The sequence below is a fragment of the Acinonyx jubatus genome, chromosome A3, assembly GCF_027475565.1.
Source record: "Acinonyx jubatus isolate Ajub_Pintada_27869175 chromosome A3, VMU_Ajub_asm_v1.0, whole genome shotgun sequence".
Classification (NCBI taxonomy): Eukaryota; Metazoa; Chordata; class Mammalia; order Carnivora; family Felidae; genus Acinonyx; species Acinonyx jubatus.
The window spans coordinates 78,632,390-78,646,139 of NC_069388.1; the positions used below are offsets into that span (position 1 = coordinate 78,632,390).

Here is a 13,750-nt window from a genome sequence, read left to right on the forward strand (position 1 = left end):
AGGACAACTGGGCATCCCTCGGCCCATCCCTTCTCTGATAGCAAGGCTCACTGTTTCCTCCCTGGTGTTGCTCTGGGCCTCACATTCCCCTGCTTCCCTTCATCTGGACAGTTAGGAAAAATTGTCCGAGATTTGGAAATGGGACAAAGGGATTCCTGCAAGCCCTTGAGTCATGCTGGGCTCAGGCATTGTCCAGCAGGCCTGTCTGGAGGGATTAGCTGATTTCCTAGGGGTGTGTACTTTTGTCTAGCTTGTCTATTTACTATCGATTAGGGTATTTTACAACTTTATAGAGAAGGCATAGAGGGGGCGCCTGGGTGGCTCAGTCAGTTAAGGGCCGACTTTGGCTCAGGTCATGATCTCACAGTTTGTGAGTTCGAGCCCTGCATCGGGCTCTGTGCTGACAGCTGAGCCTGGAGCCTGCTTGGGATTCTGTGTCTCCCTCTCTCTCTGCCCCGCCCCTGCTCGTGCTCTGTCTCTCTCTCTCTCAAAAATAAAGAAACATTAAAAATAAATAAATAAATAAATAAATAAATAAATAAATAAATAAAAAATAAGGAAGGTATAGAAAACAAGGCTAAAGTTTTATTTTATATGATATAATTTAACAAACTTATTTCAGTATTCTTTCTTTCAGTTACTACAAAGACTTAAGTATCTTCTATACTTTTGGAATCAGCTTTACCATCCTGTTGATTCTCTCCTTAATTAATTAAAAAAATTTTTTTTAATGTTTATTTTTGAGAGAGAGAGAGAGAGAGAGCGCGTGCGTGCAAGCAGGAGAGGGGCAGAGAGAGAGGGAATCTGAAACAGTCTCTAGGCTCCGAGCTGTCAGCACAGAGCCCGATGTGGGGCTCAAACCCACTAACTGTGAGATCATGACCTGAGCCGAAGTCGGATGCTTAACGGACTGATCCACCCAGGTGCCCCTCTGCTTAATTAATTAAATTCATTTTTGATACATGTTCAGTCTACATTTGTATGAAAACTATGTTTTTAAATTTTTAATTAAAAAATGAACACATAATAAAATGGACTCTTTTATGTACAGCTCTATGAAATTTTTTAAGGTTTATTTATTTATTTTTGAGAGAGAGAGAGAGAGAGAGAGAGAGCGAGCATGAGTGGGGGAGGGACAGAGAGAAAGAGGGAGAGAGGGAATCCCAAGCAGGCTCCACACTGTCAGTGCAGAGCCTGATATGAGACTCGAACCCACAAACCGTGAGATCATGACCTGAGCTGAAATCAAGAGGCAGATACTTAACTGACTGAGCCACCCCGCACCCTTACAGTTCTATGAATTTTAACCCATATAGAAGTTGTGCAACCACTACCACAATCAGGCTACAGAACAGTTTCATCATGTCAAAAAATTCCCTGCAGAATCATGTTTGTGTGTATGTATATGGGAAAAAACCCACACATCATAAAATGTACCATCTTAACCATTTTTAAGTCTATAGTTCAGTAGTTTTAAGAATTTTTACATTGTTGGGGCGCCTGGGTAGCTCAGTCAGTTAAGTGTCTGACTCTTGATTTTGTTTCAGGTCATGATCAAGCCCCACATTCAGCTCCACACTGGGCATGGAGTCTGCTTAAGATTCTCGCTTTTCCTCTCCCTCTGGCCCTCTCCCCTGCTTGTGCACACTCTCTCTCTCTCTCTCTTAAAAAAAAAAAAAGAATATTTACATTGTTGTAAAACAGAACTTTTTCATCTTGTGAAACAGAAACTTTAATACCCATTAAACAACTCCCCTGTGTCCCCTCCCACCAGCCCCTGGCAACCGCCATTGTGGTCCTTGTTTCTACGAATTGAACTATTTTAGATACATCACATAAGTGGAATCATTCAGTATTCGTCCTTTTGTGACTGGCTTATTTCCCTTAGCATAATATCCTCAATGTTCATTCATGTTGTACCATGTTTTTGACTTTTTGAAAATTGTTCTTTGACAATTTGCAAAAGGATATCAGTGACTAGGGTGTTGCTGGCCTGCATGTCTTTATTAATCCATCTAGCCTGGGGGGAGTTCCCTATCTGTCCCTGTCCCAGGGAAAGGCTTGGGGTCTTAGAATTTGGCTCTGCCCTGCTACCCCCACTGCCTGCTCTCCCTTGCAAGGCTTCCAGGAGCCATTTGAATTAGACATGAGAACACACAGAAAAGCCCCTTAATCAGCAGGGTGCTTGGGGGACATCTCAAGATATGCATGGTGGGGTTAACCACACAAAGTATAAATAACTGAACTGGATATAGGCACCCAAGCCAGATATCCCATTAACTCTTCAGATAGAGGCAGATGTTGGGGATAAAAAAGTTTACCCCTTTTCCTTTGCACGATGAGAACTGGGAACATGGCACATAGGAGGAGCTGGGCAAACCTGGGGAATGAGCCAGAGTATAGAAATGACTGGGCCAGCCCAGGTGATAGGCGTCCCCAGGCAAAACTCCTAAATAATTTATTTGAGCCTCTAAAATGGAGTCAGATAGACGTGTGTATCCTCTCTCTCTCTTTCTTTCTCTCACATTCACAAAGAGCCTAAGCACCTTTTCACTCAGCATCCAGAGAACCTTTGGTATGTGTAAATGCCAAGTAGTCTTCATAGCTTTAAAATCCATCACTCTCTGTGGTGCCCCCTTAAAAGTATTTAAAAACCTTTCATTTGTCTTTATAAGCAATGAAAACAGACATTCTTGGGGAGTGTTGTATTTACCCCCGTGTGTCTCCCCCCACTTTCCGGAAGCCCCATTTTCTCTGCTGGGAAGGGTGTGTGGAGGGGCTGGTAAGGAAGTAGCCTTAGATACTGGTTCCAGCAATTCCCAACAGGCCTCATGGGCCTGGGAAGCTACTTAAACACCTGGAGCCTCAGTTTCGTCTCTTAAGAAGGATTGCAACAGCCCTTTACCCAGAACTTGATAGAGTGTTCCACCCGGATTTCTAAGTTCTCTTTTCATGTGAATCCTTTTTTTTTTTTTTTTTGAGAGAGAGAGAGAGCAGGAATGGGGTTGGGGCAGAGGGAGAGAGAGAATCTTAAGCAGACTCCATACTCAGCGTGGAGGCTGACTCAGGGCTCAGTCTCATGACCATGAGAACATGACATGAGCTGAAATCAAGAGTTGGCCACTTAAATGATTCAGCCACCCAGGTGCCCCTCATGTGAATACATCTTATCTCTAGGGTGACTGTATAAACTCTTCGCCTCCAAACCATGACATTTTTAAGAATGAAAAGTGATTCAAATACTAATTACACTGGGACAGGGTGTGTAAACTGGGATGGTGGCAAGCAAACAGCAAAGTATGGTGACTCTTCTTCCAGACTAAATTGGAAAGCTTCTTCCATGAAGAGGCCTTGACTATACATCTCAGCGTCCCCATCTGTATCTATCCTAGAGTGCTGTTCATAAAGATGCTCAGTGAACCCTGATATCTTCTTCTTTAAACTGCTTTTTTCCCCCAAAAAAATCTAACCTAGTGCAAATGTAGAGGGAAAGGCTTCTTGGTTTAGCTTAAACACCTTATTGTAGGGTTGGGTTGTCTTTGGCAGTTAAATAGCATCCATTGTGAATAGGAGAAAACAGGTGGCCCGTGACTGGAAGTGGACCATTTTGGAGCAGGTCAGGATTGGGCTGCTGAGGGTAAGTTATGTCTGATCAGTCACAATCATGTGGCAGAGGCTCCTGGGACCACAGCTATACACAAGGAAAGGATCGTGTGTTGGCATACCCAAATAGGATTTCAGGTATCCACTTTGCACAAGAAAGTTCCGGGACTGTCAGAAGAAATGGAAAGAATTTTAAGGATTAACTGTTGGAGCCTAGAAGAGCAGGTTTACATCTCTAAGGGGGAGAAAAGACAAAGGTGACTTTAACTCCTTAACAGTGTGCCTGGTGGGCACAAAGTTCACTTCAGTTTAGAAGGCTGTGGTTTGCAATTTGTGGAGAAGAGTCTTTTGAATTTCCCCCATAGATGGTGGATGGCAGTTGATAGCTGATATGTTCTGACCCCGCCGGTTGATGATGGTTGATGGCTGATGTGTTCGGACCCAGCCCTGAGTGGAGGAGGCAAGGAAGCCTTAAGAAAATGGAAGGAGCAGAGGTGCTTCTTTTGAAGCCATATAAGCAAGCTGTGAATACTGCTTTAGAAGGACATATCACCCAAGAGTGTCCGAGAGTGTGGGCTGTGCTCTGCTAATTCACATAACAGACACCAGAGACAAATCTTTGCAGCAAATGGCAGCCAAGTGTTGCATCCTAATAAAATCAGAATATCATGATGGTTTCTGATAGAGGATGTCCATTGTCTTCAGGAAGGGCATCCTTTGTTCTAATTGGCATAAAGGCACAATATGGGGTAATGGAGGCCATGGTTGGAATAGGCGGTGATCTCCTCACTGGGCAGTGATGGCAGCTACAAAAACCTGGGAGCTGTGTTGCTAATGGCCAATGTCCCAGTGATGTATGGAGTCAACAACATTGGTCTGGATGACAGCCAGGTTGGTGCTCATAGCAAAGCCCTCTGCTGGTCCCATTGAAACAAAGAGGAGAATTGCACCAGAGAGAAATATAGAAGGGCTTTATCAGCTGTGGTGGTATTGATGAGACAGCAGAGTCCTGCCAAGGGAAGGAGGGAACCATGAGCAGAGGCCTGGAGTAGAAGATTTTTCTGTCAAGCTGCTATTGTGACCCATTCCCTTAGGATGCTGTGTCCAGGGAAAGAACATTACACTGGGATTGGAAAACATTTATTTAGGTTATGTTCTTGAAATCATTTTTAAAAGTTAATTAATTAGTTAATTTCCAAGTAGGAAACATACTTTTATTGGGGTGGGCATGGAGCACACACTAAGGCCATGATAAAATGACTTAAGAGAAAGACCTGGAAATGCTGACTTCTCACCCTGGCACACATTAAGAATGAAGCCTGGGCACGGAATAGATCCCAGCCAAGTCTTTAAGGCCCGTTCTGGAGAGTAGGAGCAGAGAGAAAGGCTCCCACACATGCTGCTGGGCCACAGCAGGGCCCTGGCTCTACCTGGCTCTAGACCCTTGCAGACACACTCCGGTTTTTCCAGAGGAGAATTGGGGTGGGGGGGGGGTGGACACAGAGGGGGATCTGGAGGTAGGTTGTGAATAACAACAACGTTTTTTATTCTGTTTATTTATTTTGAGAGAGAGAGAGAAGAGAGAGGGGGACAGGGGGACAGAGTGAGGAAAAGAATCCCAAGCAGTCTCCTCACTGTGAGTGAAGAGCCCAACGTGGGGCTCAAACTCAGGAACCTTGAGATCAGGACCTGAGCTGGAAGTCTGACGCTTAAACTACTGAACCACCCAGGTGCTCCCAATGTTGTTTTTTAAAAAGCATCTGCCAACATCATACTACTGGGTCTGATGTCCCATTTTACAGCATAAATAAAAACTCAAGGAAAGTAAATGCATTAGCTCCTATGAGGTTGGAAGTGGTATGGATGGTAGGGTGTGGGTGGGCCAGTGGGGGGCAGAGCGAGGGTGGGGGTGGGGGTAGGGGGGCTTACACAAGGAGGGCAGGCTTGGAGCAGACAAGACACAAGAGGTACCTGTGGGGGAATGAGAGTCTTAAGTGTCCTCTTAAGTGTCCTTATGCAAGTCTGGGCTGTCAGGGACCTTGTGGGGGTGGGGGTGGGGGTTGCCCAGCTCTCACCCTCAAGGTCCACTTGTTCCTGGTCTCTCTACTCATTGGCGTTCTTTTTGTCCCATTGCTGATGTAGCTAGCACAAAAGGATGTTTATCTTTTCTGTCACAATGATCTGATCAAATGGGTACTTCCACATGGGCAGGTAGACTAAGGGACGTCGGTTCGAAGCTTTGCACACTGAGTCAGCATGAAATCGACTAAAGTTGCTTTTGTTGTAGACTGTCAGTCCTTTAAAAAAATCTGCCATCTTCTGTTTCCTCCGTCGCTGCCCCAGCCACCGCCGCCGCCACCACAACCGCCTTCTTAGCCGCCGCCCCACTGTAACTTCCAGCCACGGCATAGCCCACACCTATTTATTTATTTTTTAAAGTTTTATTTATTTAAATAATCTCTGCACCAACATGGGGCTTGAACTCACGAGCCTGAGATCAAGAGTCACAGGCTCTGCCGACTGAGCCAGCCAGGCGCCCCTAAATCATTTCAAATTACTTCTAGTGGCCTCAGCTGATGTTGCCCAGGAGAATCATTAACCATCATTAAACAAATAACCTCCGTTTCTCCTCCCTCACAAGATACCCATGTGAGAAGCAGGTTGAGCCCCAGTCAGTGTTTGGATGTGTGGCTCCTAATCAACACTACTACAGTTGACCTTTGAACAGTACAGATTTGAACTGCATCCGTCCACTTATGTGTGGATTTTTTTTTTTTTTTGATAAATACAATACAGAGCTGTAAATGTATTTTCCTTATGATTTCTTAAGGCATTTTCTTTTCTCTATCTTACTTTATTATAAGAATACAGTGTATAATACATCTAACATACAAAATAAGTGTTAATCAACTGTTTGTGTTATTGGTAAGCCTTCGAGTCAATGGTAGGCTTTTAGTAAAGTTTCTGGTGAAAAATCCAGATCCTATCTGCCAGATCACCAGGGATCCACACTGGAGGAGTCAAAAGATATACATGGATTTTCAACTATGTGGGCGTTGGCACCCCTACCCACTGTGTTGTTCAACTGTACATATTTCTTATTATAAATCACAATATTATACTATCTTTGAAGTAAATTATTTTGGGTATGACATTTAGTACTTTATGAGGGCAGACTATCCCAAATATACTCTAAACATTTGCACAAAATGCATGTAACTATTTTCATGTGATAAAATTTTATTAATTTCTTGTGGTTTAATTCATGATTATTTTACACTTGGTGACATAGGCTGAGCCAGAAGTCATGCCAAATCCCCATCATTTTAAAATCAAACTGTGTCTTATGTTGATTTTTCTTTTGATATAAACATTACATGTTCACTGTAAAAAGAAAAAAAAAAAGACACAGACAGGCTAAAAGAAGAAAATGCATACTCTTAGCCCATTCTCAGAGTTAACCACTATTCACCACCTGATGTATATTCTCCCAAATCTTTTTCTACGTATGTACATGTGCATGACTGGGTATAAAAAAAAATACTCATACACCTGTAAAACACGAATAAGGCTTTGTCAAGTTAATAGCTACATTACTCATTTCTAATATTTCTACTTTGTAAAATATTTGCCTGTTTTTGTTTCATAATTACCTGTTCTTATTTATGGTGGCTATTCTTTCATTTAGTTCCCTGAAGTTTTATATACATTTTCATTTAAAATCTCTTCAAGATTGTCTCCAGTTCCTTAAATGTACATTTTCTTATTTAGGGGGTCTGAAAACCACCTTTAGTGTTGTTGGTCTTTCTTATAGATTTTGTAATTCTTATTTGTGGCTCATCTTCCATGGGAGTCATCTTTCTCAGGACTTCTTTATGTGCTCTGGGTGGGAGGGCTTCCTCAAGGGAGGTTTCGGTATTTTCCTATGGGTTGAGGCACTGTCTCCAGACCAAGGCTTAGGCTAGTGGACCAGAACTATTGACTCCATTTTCACACATCACTGGGCAGATGGCTGTATTGAGCCACACAACCTCTTAGGCTTTTAGTTCATTGGCCATTTAGCTCAAAGGCAAGCCCAGCTGCTCTTTCAGTCCTTGCTGGTTTCCTTGATGGGGGTCTGGGGAAGGCCATCCCAAAATGTGCCACTTTGGCATATTGATTATTTGAAATTAAAGTCACTTAAGAGGGGTTTCTGGGTGGCTCAGTTGGTTAAGTGTCTGACCGGCTCAGGTCATGATCTCACCACTTGTGAGTTTGAGAGCCGCATTGGACTCTGTGCTGCCAGCTCAGAGCCTGGAGCCCGCTTTGGATTCTGTGTCTCTCTCCCTCTCTGTTCTGACCCCCCTCATACTCTGTCTCTCTCTTTATCAAAAAAATAAATAATGATTAAAAAAATTTTTTTAATAAAATAAGATAAAGTCACATAAGAAATAGCCAGTGCCAGAAGAACACTCTGACTTGCCCCACCTTTGTCCCCAGAAAGCAGGAAATAAACCTCCCATGTGAAAGGTACCCTCCCTGTACCAGGATGTAAAAAGACATTCTATCATAGGGCCCCCAACAGGCCCACGGACTCCTTCTCTCCAGTATTCCTCCATGACTTTCCCCAGATTGCCTATGCAGCCCCTTGGCCCTTCTTGTACCAAAGTGAGGTGCCGGTGACCCTTCTTGGCATCTTATTTTTTAACCTTCTTCTCTCATTCAGCTGCAGGTGTGTGTGTGGGGCGGAGGGGGGTATACAAAGAACATTTCCATTCTGGGATCCTCTGTTTCTCTCCTCTTGACACTTTTTAAGTCTTATGTGGTTGTACTATTTTCCATATTTGGTTGCCTCTGGTTAACTTTTGATCTTTTTTTAACAATTCATTTTTTGATTACTTTAAAGAGTGTGGGCCTGAAGGAGGTTGTGTGCTCTGGCCTCACTTGTACCACATTTCCCCAGAGTTGAAGCAGGTGCAGCTCTCAAGAACTCACAAGATGCCAGGGTCTCCTGGGTTGTTGCTACTGTGAGAGGATGGTATGTGCCCCTCAGGCCACAGACCTCCTCACAGTCGGCCGGTCCATCGGTCTCTCTCTTTTTCTTTCAAGGCCTCCAACCCTCAATTTCTTCATCTGTGATATGAGTTATTGTTGCCAGTAAGCTATGTTGAAACTCTCTCTCTCTCTAAAATGAAATTAGACTTCCTTCCTACACCCAAACATAGAGTTTTGGGGCCCAGGATTTCTGAGAGTTTCTGGGGCACAGCCTGGCATGCGCTCTTACTCATCTTCTACTTGTCTTACTGCCATGATTCTGCCTCTGTAGCTCACGACACTAGTGACTTGGTGACTGCCAGGCCTCAGGAAGAGGACACGGCCCTCTCTCCCCCTCAGCCCATCTGAAGCCAGGCTCCACTGACTGGGGAGGAAAGAAAGCAGGCTGAGGAGAGTAATTTCCATCTGCCTCAGAGGAGAAGTGACTGGCCTCCATCTGGCAGGGGCCACCTCAGCCCCCACCAGCAGCAGTCTCCAGACCTGCACACTCCCCAAAGACGGGAGGAAATCCTTCCCTCCCCCAGCCCAAAGCACTCTTCTTTGCCAGCTACAGGATGACTGAGAGTGAGAGCACCCCTTTCTGTTACGGACAGTCTCCTAACAGAGAAGGCCAAATATTGCTGCTTTTCCCACCTACCTGGGGTCTCCCAGAACATTTTAACCACTTGAATAATGCAGGAGCCATGGACGATTCAAGGCCAATTAAAGTTTCAACCCAGCTCCCCACCACCTTACCACCTCTACAAATATCACCTGTTGGGACAAGGGTAGACCGGAACGGGTAGGCTTAGGAGAAATATTTCCTATTACTGCTTTGGAGAAGCTGCTGTGACTGTTGCCGACTTCTTTGTTCTGGGCAGAGAAGGAAGCCAAATGCCTGAGCCAGAGCCTAGTGCACTGACCGGGTGAGGGACTTTAGGCCACCTCAGGGCCTTGAATCCAGAATCAAGAGCCACAGAGAATGAGGAACAGTTGTGGGATCCTCTGTGGGTTAGGATCCGAGACTTCTCTTTACAGCCAGAAAAATGGCCATTCCAGAGGGAAATTGGAAATCGTCTTTGGGCCCGAGCCTTTCTTCATTCCTGCCTTTCTTCAGGGGTTGGAATGTTCTGCAGCACAGACCTCAGGTGTGTGAGATCAGACTCAGAGCTCACAAAAGCCAGCCAGGAAGCGGAGAGCTGGAGCTTCCGAGTCCTATTATCTAACAAGGGTTACGTGTGGGTGGGATTCGTGCCTACCTGCAGAGAGGCCTCCAAAAATCAACCTTATCTTGACCTTTCCTGTGAGCCAGCACGCGTGCGCTCAAATTTTAACAAACATCATGACCTTTACTTAATAAAGCCCTGGGGGAAAGCCAGGGCAAATGTTCCCACTTTGAAGTGCTTCATAAACCACGTGGCGTCTTCCATGTGTGAGGATGACAGAAGTGGCCCACTGTCACCTGAGTCATTTTTTCCAGATGTGGTGAGGGGAAAACAGCCAGCTGGTGTCACGGGGAAAGTGCTGTATTCAAGTGTTGGTCAGGGTGTTGGCCAGTCACACGGTGCCGTGCCGCTCTTGCTAGTCCCACCTCCTTGCGTTGCCACTTCTCACCTGTGATATGGCGATGGCAAGGGGACTAAGCCGTGCCTGGTATTTCTCCCCTAGAATGTGTGCACTCATAGTTGTGAGAGCTCTTGAAAAAAAAAATCACATGCCAATGACTTGACAGGCTGCATAGGGAAATGTACACTGAACTTAGGGTTTAAAGACTCAGGTTGGATCTGAGTACTTCTTAGTTATGTAAATTTAGGCAAGTTACTTAAGGCCTCAAGGCCTCCGTTTCTTCACCTGTCAAATGGGTATAATCCCCTGGACCTGACTCCCTCAAGAGGTGGGTTAAGTGAGATGGAAACGCACAGGAAGTGCTGTTATTTGATGCCGTCACAGGTGAGGTGCTCTTATTTGGGCCACCAGGGCAGGGTCTTTCTTGGCCTCCATCCTCTCTCAAGGGAGAAGAGCATCTGCCAGTTGCCCTAGTAACCTGGACCAACGGCTGGCTTCCTGTAGGGGCTTTCCTGCTCGCGCACAGTTTCGGTTTCCCCTCCTAACCCCTGCCAGTGGCTTAGAGTGGTGGTGGAGGGGTGCAGGTTGCTCGAGCGGAGGCCCTCTGCAGACCATGCTCCCTCCACTGGCATCGCTTGTCACGACTTTGCCCTGCTCTGCAAAATGGAAAAGAGAACCTGGTTACACATCTCACTGGTTTTTCTGCTTTCTTTTCATGACTCATTTTCGGGAGTATTTCAGGTAAACCACTTTTGGTGAAGGTATTTCTTGGCTCAGTTTTCTCCTCATTTTCTCTGAATCAAGGCTGACAAGTCTGCCTTCTGCGTCTGACCTACCATCTCCAGAAAACAGGCCAGGCCACCGGAGATCACCAGTTGCCTGGGCTGTCTTCAGTGGGGACCTGAAGGGATTTAGGCATCTCTGTAGCAGTGAAATTCACTCACTGGGTGTCCTCCATGAGAAGTGGGAGCCACCTGTCCCCCTTCTGCCTTTCCTTACAGGCAACTGGCACTGGCTGAAATTTCTCCATTGGTGACTCACTTCTTTGTGTCTGAGTCCTATATTCAATATAATAGCCCTGGGCATCACTATAGTCTTCAGGAGTAACACTTCCTATTCCCAGAAAGTCAGGGACCAGACTAGAAGGACTTTGTAACTTCCCCAGGTTTGCTGTTCTTACTATCCTGTGTTTCCTATAATCATCATCTGTGAAACCCATGAAACAAAAAAGGCCTATGTGTTTTATCCATGGGGGAGCCATAAAAGGGTTTTGAGCCCGAGTCCTCTGTACATGCAGGTTTCCTTGAGAGGTGGGTGGACCAGCTGCCTGATGAGAAGGAGGCAGGCCTAGTCCCCAGACTGCAAGGAGGCAAGAAGTCCTAGGGCACTGATACAGGACCTTGGGACCTGTAAGCCCGACCTGTAGGGAGGCTGTGTGTGAGTTTCTGATCTCTCCTAGCCAGGTATTTATAAAGAGCAGGGAGCACTTCACACACTTACTTAGTTCTTGCGGGAATGGTCTCTGAGACTGGTTTGAAAGACATTTATCCAGTGATCAGAGAGCTATCAAAACTGACTCCTCACTTTAAGACTGGGAGGTGGTACTGTTATATTATCTTCATTTTACAGATTGGGAAACCAAGGAGCAATAACCTGGATTAAGAATCTCAGATTCAATTGGCTTTTATTGAACTGTGTTGCACGTCAGGCATCCGGCAGATGTTTTCCCAAGGACTATCTCCTGTAATCCTCCCAAGAACTTCGTAGTGTCTGTAGGCTCTATTATCCCTGGTTTACAGGTGAGGCATGTGTAGTCCTGTAATATTGTGATTTATAATAAGAAATTTAGGGGTGCCTGGATGGCTCAGTCAGGACAGCATGCGACTCTAGATCTCAAGGGCCTTGAATTCAAGCCTCACATTGGACATGGAGCCTACTTTAAAAAAAAAAATGAAAGAGATATATATTTGATCTTTGTCATTACTCTGTCTTCGAGATTGCTGATCTTTTATTTTTTCTGAATCATCTAATCTGCTATTGATTCCCTGGTATATTTTTCATTTCAGTTATTGTATTCTTTAGCTCTGATTGGTTCTTTTTTATATGTTCTGTCACTGTTAAAGTTCTCACTGTGTTCATCTGTTTTTCACTCGAGTTTGGTAGTTTCTTTATGTCTATTACTTTGAAGTCTATCTGGTAGATTGCTTATCTCCATTTCATTTAGTTCTTTTTCTGAGGTTTCGTCTTGCTCTTTTGTTTGGACTATATTCGTCTCTCTCCCTATTTTGCCTAACTCTCTTTGTTTCGGCGTATTAGGTAAATCAGTTATGTCCCCTGGTCTCGAAGGACTAGCTTTATGTACAAGGTGTCCTGTGGGGCCCAGTAGTGAAACCCCCTCATCACTGGAGCAGGGTGCCCTAGGTGTTCATGCATGCATCCTCCTGTTGTAGCTGGACCCAGATTCGTATGGACTTGCCAGGGCAAGGGGCTGTCCCCCAGCTCGGCTGTCTGCAAGGGTTGGCCATGACTACTACCAGTGTGCTGGTGGGCGGGGTGCAGGCCTTCAGTGCAGCTGGCTGACAGGCCTGGTGGCTGCAACTGTTACCAGTGCTCTAGTGTGCAGGGCAAGCTTCCCAGGCCAGGGGGCCTCTTGGGAGGGCAGGTTGTGTGGGGCAAGTCCACATAGGAACGCTGGAGCGGGGCGAGTGGTGCTAGCAAGTTATATGGACAGTGTTGGAACTGGCTCCCACCAGTGCTGGCCCAGCTAAGGAGAAGGGGAATGAGAAAAACACGGTGCCCACCAGCACTCTGTCCCCAGAGAATGTGCCAACTGATCCCTGCTTCTTCAGCACATGACCTAAAATTAGTAAATAAATTTCCTTCACGTGTAACCCAGGTGCTTTTCAAAGTGCTGCCTTTGTGTTGGCTCTCCCAGCTAGTGAGCTCGTGTGCACCCTTTGAGAACAGTCTTGGTTTGCCCACTGCACTCTAGCTCTCCCAGACAGAAGCCCTGTTGGTTTTCAAAGCCAGACTTTATAGGGACTCATCTTCCCGGAGCAGGTCCCCTGGGCAGGGGTGCCTGATGTGAGGCTTGGACACATCATCCTTCAGGGAAGGACTCTGCTGTTGTGATACCCCTCCTCCTTGTGGGTCCCAGCACCAGGGCTATGCATCCTGACTGGACCACAACTCTGCCCCTCCTACCCGACTTGATGTGGCTTTTTCTTTATCTCCTTTGTTGTGTAAAATCTGTTCTGCTAGTCTTCAGTTCGTTCACAGAGATAGCTATTCTATATGTAGCTGTACTTCTGATGTGTCTGTGGGAGGAGGTGAGCTCAGGATCTTCTTGTTCCACCATCTTGATCTCGCCTCAAGATTGATTCTTGCACTGGCTGAAATCTACCTATGAGAGTCTTCTTCTCGATGATTTGTATTTTTTGTGGCTAACAAAGGTCTTGTCAGATCTGATTACAGCGTCATTTTTTTAATAATCGTGGCAGCTAGCTTTTAGTGAGTGTTTACTCTGTGCCAGCGCTGTTCCCAACGCATCACTTACTGCATTAGCCCA

At 45.5% G+C, this 13,750-nt stretch overlaps 1 protein-coding gene across 2 annotated transcripts in view; it reads left to right on the plus strand.

Moving 5' to 3' along the window:
• Positions 1–13,750, plus strand: part of B3GNT2 (UDP-GlcNAc:betaGal beta-1,3-N-acetylglucosaminyltransferase 2) — a 191,221-nt gene that overhangs the window by 73,111 nt on the left and 104,360 nt on the right. The gene's annotated exons all lie outside the window — the stretch shown is intronic.